General features: G+C 54.9%; 1 long non-coding RNA gene across 1 annotated transcript; it reads left to right on the top strand.

Moving 5' to 3' along the window:
• Positions 1 to 7,295: 7,295 nt before the first annotated feature.
• On the top strand, positions 7,296 to 8,425 carry LOC132318372 (uncharacterized). The gene is made up of 2 exons (XR_009484322.1): positions 7,296 to 7,542; positions 7,646 to 8,425. It is a non-coding gene; the product is annotated as an uncharacterized LOC132318372 (long non-coding RNA).

Raw genomic sequence — 8,425 nt, 5'->3', positions numbered from 1 at the left:
TAGTACGGACTCCTGATTTATTTTCTTTAGCCCAGGAAACACCTGCTTTACTCGCAGCTCGGTGCCAGCTTCAGGTCAGTACTTGAGTTTTGCGGTAGCTGTTTCATAGCTGGGCTTGAGAACGTCTTGGTTTTTCATCATACCGAGTTGCTCTTTTAAGCTGTAGCAGAAATCCAACTTCGGAAGCGAGGGGAAAAAAACCCAACAACCCAAGTTCAAAGAAAGTTGCGCTGTGAGTGTTACCTAAAGTGAACAACGGAGGCAGGTGGAAAATACCCCGCAGATGCAGAAACCTGCCCTTGCTATTCCAGTCACGGAACTGACTTTGCTACCCTGCCTCTTAGTGCGGGACAAATCCAGATCGGAAGCGTATGTGCCGCATGGGCCTCTCGCCTCTGGCTTCTCCTGTGTCCGAGCTAGGTGTATCGATGGCTTTCCCAGAGGGGACCTGCCTCCTTCCCTGGCTGGGAAGGCGATGTGTAAAAGACATCATTAATATCGGGAATTTTAACGGATGCTTTAAATCGCCTGTCAGCCGGTCTCGCCTAGCAGCGATTCTCTGGCTGAGCATCCACCCTGTCATGCCACACTACCAGATGGGAGCAGGATCTGTGCTGTGTAGCTGTTTGCCTCTTGCCGCGCCGTGCAGGCTCATACAGCGGTAGATCTCCTGGGAGCTTAGGCAGACTTCAGTTTTTGTACTCGCTGCCTCGCGTTGTCCTTGATCTGCAGTTGTAGCAGAGGGGAGAGCGTGGCTCGCGGTCCTCGGGTTTCCGGATAGCCGAAGTGTCGGAGCTGTGACGTTTCTGCTGGAGCAGAAATAAAAATTATGCACAAACCCACTTCCCTGCATGCATCTCATGCTCCCTACAACCTCGGTACAGAAAGCTGATCACCAGTCAGCTCATGGTGCAGATAAAAGCATCGTGCTGAGATAAGCACAAAATAAAAAAGTTAAAAAAAATAATCCCATCAGTCAGCGCACGTCACGGGAGAAGCTATGGCTTGCAGAAAACTACCCATGTGGTCTTACCAGTTGATGTAACCAGGCGTGTGGATTTATATTGTCCTCAAAAAAAACCCCAGAACTATTTCTTGGTTAACCCTTTACCGGCAGCAACAGCAAACCCGCTTTCTGCTTTTCAGTTTGGCATTCCAAGGGAAAAGGAGGAGCAGCGAAGCCTGGCTGCTGTGGAGGGATGCCCGAGAGCTGTCTCGTTCAGCGTCGCAAATGCTCCACGCCAGACGCGCTTGGCAGCTGCTCTTTCCTCACATACTCATCTTCTCGGCTGGTTCTCGTGTCTCTTCCCCTTCATGTTCCAGCGAGAAAACACTAGTCTAGCGCGAGAAAACTGCGTCTAGTCCACAGAGCAGCCGTGGGAGCTGTGTGCTGGGGTCCCCTCAGCTGGCTGACGGGAAAGGTGCTCGCATCTGTAACTCCTCTTCACGGTTACAGAAAGATGAGGTCACCGGAGAGAAACGTCGTCAAACTATTATCTTCCTTATAACCCCTGAAAAAAGGTCGCTGGGTCCCTTTCACCCTTCAAAAAGCAGTTCCCATCACAGGTGTGCTTTTCTCCCGGTCGCAAGGTCGGCGTTAGCGCTTAGATTGTCTCGTATTTGAAAGCGCTGATTTACACTTGTCTTTTTTTTCACCTCAAATATTGCAGAGCGTCGGGCGGCTTCTGCCTGGCGTACAACCACGAGCATCGCCTTGCAGCGCTCATCCGGGAGACCTGACCGCCTTCGGCACGGCTGGATTGCTGTGGGATTTGGAAGGGAGTTCGGTGGGGCCGAGTTTGCGCGCTTTCAGGCAGAAGTGATGGGCGGATGCAGGTTTGTATTTGAAAGTTGGGCAGGATGGAGTTCCGCGTGCCTGCTCTACCGCGGACCGTAAAATAATTATTTCCCCAGGAGGGATCCGATCTCGATTAGCTGGAATCAAGAGAATAAATAAAGTGTTGTTTCCAGTGTGTCGCGTGGAGCCGCTTCTCTGCATCTTGGAGAGGTTTAAAGCACATCCCGAGGGTCCCGTCCCTGTGCCGCTCCGCCCGCGCCATTTCACACCTGAACTTGGAAGCGGCGTGCCGCTGGGCACGCGCCGCCGCGGCCGGCTGCGAGGAGGCTCGCGTGAGCGCTTGTAGTGGATGACGAGCTTCTGCTTGCTGTCTGAATGCGTTTTTTTTCCTGTGTCAAAGAGCTTCAGCTCTTCGAAATGCTTCAACTGTGTGTGCCTTACGCCCTCGGTAATACCCGCTGAATTTTTATTTTATGCACGGTAAGTCCATACCCCTCTTAACTGCATTCCCCGGTTCGGTTTTAAGTTGGCACCGCGCGCTAAGAGATTCCGATAACGGTCTTTTTAAAGGCTACTTTTTTGTACAGCTGTAATTAAAGACAGAATTTGCCCTTTATAACTTGTTATTTCGGGAGCTGGAGCCTGGCCTGCGCTGTTGTTGCTAACAGGCTACAAATGCCATTGTCCTGGGAAGCCGAGCGCAGCCGGCGGCGCTGAAAGGCAGCTCTGGAATTTCACTCGGCTATTTTTAGTTGGTGGTGAAAAATTGCACTTCCAACACTTTTGAATCTTTGTCAGTGCTTAAATAAATCAAAGGGCAAATCCTGATTTCTCGCTAACGAGCGGGACGAGGAGGTGACCTTAAGCCGCTGCGGAGGCTGAGCTGGTGAAAAGGTGACGTGCGGGTGGCGGGAAGAGCCCCAGCTCTGCCCGGCTGGTCACTGCCTTGCTCGGAAGCGGAAGGGATACGAGGGCGGTAGGACATCGCTGCACAGCCACAGCCACCGGCCCGGCCCGCGTTATGCAGGTGGTCCATGGCCATTGCTGTGCCGGAGTGGCTCCCAGCTCCTTGCTCTTCTTCCCGCGCCCCTTTTGGGGCCGGTCCCCCCCATTTCCCACTCTCGCAGAGCCGCGGCGGTGGCCACCCTGGACGTGGCAACTCTTTGAAAGCCGGGACCTGGAGGCAGGAGCTCCTGAAAGATGCTCTGTGTAAGTCCAGGGGGCTGAGTATCAAGCTGTCGTGTGTTGGACTATTCCCTTCGACCCCAACCACCTCTGTAGCTGTAAGACAAAAACAGTTTCTAACCCCCAGTTTCTTCTTTTTAATGCCAGGGCAGGAGTTTTCTGAGCAGCTGCTTCACCTGTTGGGCCACGAAGTTTCTACATTGGCACAAAAACCTCCTTCTCTGGCAACGGGATCCTCACGGCTGAGTTTCCTTGCCTTGGTGTTCCCTGCCGTGTGCTTGGAGAGTCCCAGGAGGCTGCTTTGCTGCTTTCTTTCCCTGTGCTGTGATTTCAGGACTCACTTGGAATGGGGAAATGTTCAACTGGGCTTGGTTGAGGCTCCCAGTAACCTCCAGTTACCCGAGAGCCGCTCTGCACATCGCCCCGTGGAGGTAAGAGGGTACTGAGGGCAATAGCTCCTGGAAGGACACGTGCCGTGACCCCGGGTGTTCCCGGGCTGTGCAGCTCCCGGAAAATCACAGCCTGCTCTGGGACGCCGGAGAAATCAGGGATGGCGATGGCTTGCTGCAGGATTGCTGATCACCGGCAGTGATCCCGTTACACTCGGGACGCTGTGGTTCACACCACCGTACCTGTCATTGTCGGTGCTGAGGTTCCCCCGTGCCCCTCAACCCGCCCCGAAGCGCTCACCCTGTGCCCTCGCTCTGTCCCCGTTCCCAAACCCACCCCGAGGCACAGGACCGAGGGGAGATGTCCCGGCCCACGAAACCTCAAGCCCTGAACACGGTTGATGGTTTCCATCTTGACGGTGGTTTCCATCATGCCGCGTTGCTCCCACAGGTGCTGACCCCTCTCCTGGCTGCTCCTCTGGGGTTATCTGCCCCTTTTTGGGATTTGCTTGGGTTTGGAGTCAGGGGGGCTGCTCTGAGCATCGGAGTATGGGGCCCTACGCCATGCTGGGAAGGAGCTGGGAGACTTGCCCTGTCCCCGGGCTTGGCGCTTTGCAGCCCCTGGGAAGCAGGCTGCAGGCAGAGGAGCTTTACCCGGGCTCACAAAATCCCTCTGCTTCTCTCTAGCTGATTTCTCGGGAGCTGCTTTCAGCCCAGGTTGCTGTAATTTAGTAGAAAAGCTCCTGAACGCTCCCGTGTTGCTGCTCATGCTGCTCCTTGAAACCCCTGGGAACACTCTGGGCACCTCGGACAGCCACGCTGAACCGCTCTCCAGTTAAACTCACTGAAGGGTGTTTATCCGTCTGATTTGGTAAAAGAAATCGCACTTGCCGCGTGTCTAGCCTCCTGCCCGCGCCTCTCGCTTCAGCACTTCTCCCCGCGTGCAGCCACGTAAAAGCTCCATCACGTCTCCTCTCCATCTTTGCTTCTCTAGACTAAACAAACCAGCTCCTTCGGTCCTTCCGCCGGGATCAGGTTGCGCCGCGAGTCTCTCCGCTGGCCGCACGCCTGCTCGAGCGTTTCTCGCTGCGAGGGGCCGGGCGCAGGATCTGGCCGAGGCTGCACAGGGCACAGCCCACATCTCACATGCTTCTTGGCCACGGGTGGTTTTGGGATGGTTTCGGGATAGCGCAGGACATCATTGACTCGGTGGACTGGTTTGCGGGAAGTACAGAGTACTGGTTTGCAGAGTACAGACCTCAGGGTTACCCCCATCGGGGTGGTTCTGCAGTCTTGTCTCAATTTACCCAAAATAGCAGAGAAGTCTGTATTATTTGAGGATGGGAGGGGATGGAGGCCAGCAACTCGCCGGAAAGCTAAAAGCGTGCGAAAAAAATATGTTCTTAGCGAGGAAAATGGAAAACATAGAGGAAACAAGTGGTAGAAGAGAAGAGGGAGGGGTGGCCGGTCTCATCTGAGCGCCGCTGTAGCTGGATGCCGTACTTCAGAAACACCGGGTGGCCTTGACTGGTTGCAGACATCCCCCCGTGGTAGGGGACACCGGTCGTGGGGTCCCCAGCTGCGCTCTCGCTGCTGCTCCCTGGCTGAGACGGAGGTGCCTCCCTCCTGCATCCTCTTGCTTTCTTCAGGCTGATGTGGTGCCTCCGTCCGGGCGCGGGGAAGGGACACCGCAGTCCTCACCACTGGGTATTTTGGGGGTATCTGCCTTTTGGCACAGCACATGGCTCCCGCGGCTCCCAGGTTGCTCTTCCAGGCTGAGACCTGAGCGGTGCTCCGAGAAACCGGAGCTGTTCAGACTCCTGGAAACATCCATGGTTATGTTAAGAAAAAAAGAATTTTACTACATGAATGTCATCCTACAGGTCACAAACCAACTGCTGCTTCCAGGGAGGTGGGGAGCGATGCTCCCCAGCGCTGTTGGAGGCTTTGGTGCCTTTCCCCGGACTGTTTGGCCCAGGACATACCCAAACCCATCTACACCAGCACCCTCCAGCACCCTGAGCACCCTCCAGTCCCCCTGAGCCGGGCACACTTCTGCATAGCAGCACCTACTGTGAGCTTTTAAATGCTGCTCCCTAAATTTGGAGCCCCTGCAAACCAGCTGCCACGCTCTGCGGCTCTCTACATTGCCATCGTCACCCCCTTGCTCTGCAGGACGTCAGCATCCCTGTGCCTGCGGTGGACACCAATGGATTGAAGCCACTTGGGTCAGCGAGCAAGAATGGAAAAGTTTAGTTAGAGATCGTCTCTGTTTAAAGAAAGGGGGTTCGTATCTATTTAAATAGTGGTTTGTAAGGTTTGCTTAGTGCTTAGCTTACACAGAGGTATGTTGGAGTTGTCCGCAGGAGGCCAGCACGGGGGCAGGCGATGGGGACGGGCAGAGGGACCATCCCGTGTTCCTGGAGCCAGTTTTCAGTACAAAGAAAATTCCCTTTCTACACTGCCCGCAAGGACCGCCTAAGGAAGCTCCCGCTGACGCAGTGCCTGCGGAACGCGGCAAGTAACCAGCCGAAAGGACGATGTTCGTGTTTTGCATCCGAGATAACGCACGGGGACTCGCCGTGTGAAAGACGGGCGTCAGAGGTGTAGCAAGCGGTTGCCGTAAGCTGAAGTCGGCCGCCTTCGCTCAAGTGCCGCTTGGGAGCCAAGAACATATTTCTGAAGGGTGGGGAGGGAAGGGAGGGTGCTTTAAACCCACGTCACGGGTGGCAGTGGGCCGTCGGGGCCGTGCGCTGCCGGGAGACATCGTGTATCTCTGTGCTGGGGTTCCTGCCGTCATTCCCCCTGTTTCATCACACATCGACGTGCCCTGTCTCTTCCTCACCACTCCGCCTTTCGCCACACTCACCTCCAGTCTCCACTTAACCTGCTTATTTTATTATGCCAGGATGGATTTTGGTTGCATCCACAGCTGAGTGAATCTTAAACCCCTCCCTCCCGTGTCCTCTGTGCATCCCAGGAGCGACCAAGGTCCGTGCAGTTTTCCCAAGCGCATTTAGGGATGGCAAAGACGTGCTTTGCAAAGCCGGGGAGGAGAGGGGACTGTGCTCCTGTAGACCCACCGTTGCGTTTCCATCTCGAGACGAGCCTCGCTGCACTTCAGCCTGCTTTCGTTTTAACGCCTGGGTCACGCTCGTTTGCTAGAGCAGCTCCGGGAGGAGCGTCCCGGGGGTGTAAGGAGGGTGCCGAGGGGGAACGGGGAACTGTGGCTGTGGTGCGAGGAGCATTGGGAGCTGCCCCTCGGCAGTGGCTCGGAGCTGCTCCAGCGTATCAGGGGATGCTCCGTGTAGGAAGGGCAGATCCCGTGGGACTGCTCTGACGGCTCGTTAGTTCTTGTGTGACATCTTATTTATCTCGAGTATATCGGAGCTTATTTTTGGGAAGGCAAGGGCTGGGTTTGAAAGAGAGACTGATATACGTGGGAGGTGAGTAGAGATGGTACCGGGACAAGCTCCTCTGCTGTGAGCGTAGCTGAGGATAATTTAAATTAAATGAAAATTATTCTCCTGCCCCTTTCCTTGCTGAGGTGGAGATCTCACCCCGTTGGCACAGACCCCGGCACGTGCCACCGATGCGCTGTGCTTTGAGAGGTGCCCCTGTGCCGCATCACCCACCATCTCCTGCCCCATGGTACAAGCTACCAGGGAAATCAAAGAGCTGCCGTAAATATGTAAAAGTACACCTGAAACTCAGAAAGAACTGCTATTCCTAAGCCTCTGTCTGTGAAAAGCTGCATTTCCTTTGGTTTCTGGCCAGAGAGGGGGTGTGGGGGGCTTCGGGGCTCTGCGTTGCTGCAGCTCGGGGGCCTCCCGAGCAGGATCCTGCAGCCCCGGCGGCACTGCCTGGGGCAGACACCCGCTCTGCTGGGTGCCAGCTGGGACGGCGGGGTCCGGGGGGAACCCCGGGGCACTGGTCCTTCCCAAAATCCGCACAGTTGTCATACGTGGCAAGAAATAACCTGGAAATAAATTCCGATTAAGACCAACAAAAGGGCTGGGGCTTTCCCTTTCACTTGCAGAACCAACGGGTGCTTTAATCCCTGGCTGCCCCGTTGCTGGGATAAAGACCGTGCGTGTGAATTGCTTTTGTTCTCACGTTCTTATTAACGGGGTAACGGAGGTGCTCATACTCCCTCGCTGTCTTGCTTAGGTAGGTGGGTGCGCCCGAAGGGTGCTGCGTTGCAAAGCAAATCTGTTTGTAGCTTTATTGTCATCTCCCAATCGATTATTGGCTTCATGAGGTTGTCTTACAGTTGGCAGGACGCCGGCTTCCCAAATGTCACCTCCTCCCGCACAGGATGGAGTGCCAGCTCTGCCCGCTTCCACACCCAGGAGCTACTGTCCCGCTCTTACAGTCAAAGTCTTCATCTCGGCGAGTTGTCTGCTTCCAAGCAGTCCGTTGGCAACTTGTCTGTCTTGCCAATTGGTCTGTACATTTAATTAAACAGTGAGGACTGAATTGTATGGCACCGTCACCATATATGATCTGATTCTGGAGGGCGACAAGCGCGTAATTGCACAAACCTAAACCGAAGCCGGGAGCGCAGCGAGCCGCTGCTCGCCTGATGGTCCGGCAGCTCCGCCGTTCCAGCGAGGAGAATTCATTGCACCGGTGGGGAATATGGTTGAGTTCAAGCTGAGTCGAAACAAGCTGAGGCCAAGAGAAGTCCTTAAGCTTCGTGGTCGGCTGAGAGCGATGGCACCACCGTATTTACCGTGCGACAGGGCTGCATTGCAACCCTCCTCGGCACCGGCACCGCCAAGCTGAGCTGCAGGAAAGGTTTGGTTCTGGTTTCAGATGGTGCTGTGCCAGGGGAGGGATGGAGAAACCTTTTTGTCTCACCTGAAAAATGCCGGTGAGAGCCCTGGGAAGGCTGCGGAGCAAGGCTGGCTCTGAGGTTAAAGCGGGGATTTTGGTACTGGTTTTTGGCGTTGTCACAATCTAACACATTAAAATATATTTTAATTTCTTAAGTGTCCAAAACACGCTGAAGGAGTCAAGAGAAAATAAAGACATTGCTGGAATAACCTGA

This window comes from Gavia stellata, chromosome 16 (assembly GCF_030936135.1).
Source record: "Gavia stellata isolate bGavSte3 chromosome 16, bGavSte3.hap2, whole genome shotgun sequence".
NCBI classification, from domain to species: domain Eukaryota; kingdom Metazoa; phylum Chordata; class Aves; order Gaviiformes; family Gaviidae; genus Gavia; species Gavia stellata.
This window is presented reverse-complemented; position numbering and strand designations above follow the sequence as displayed.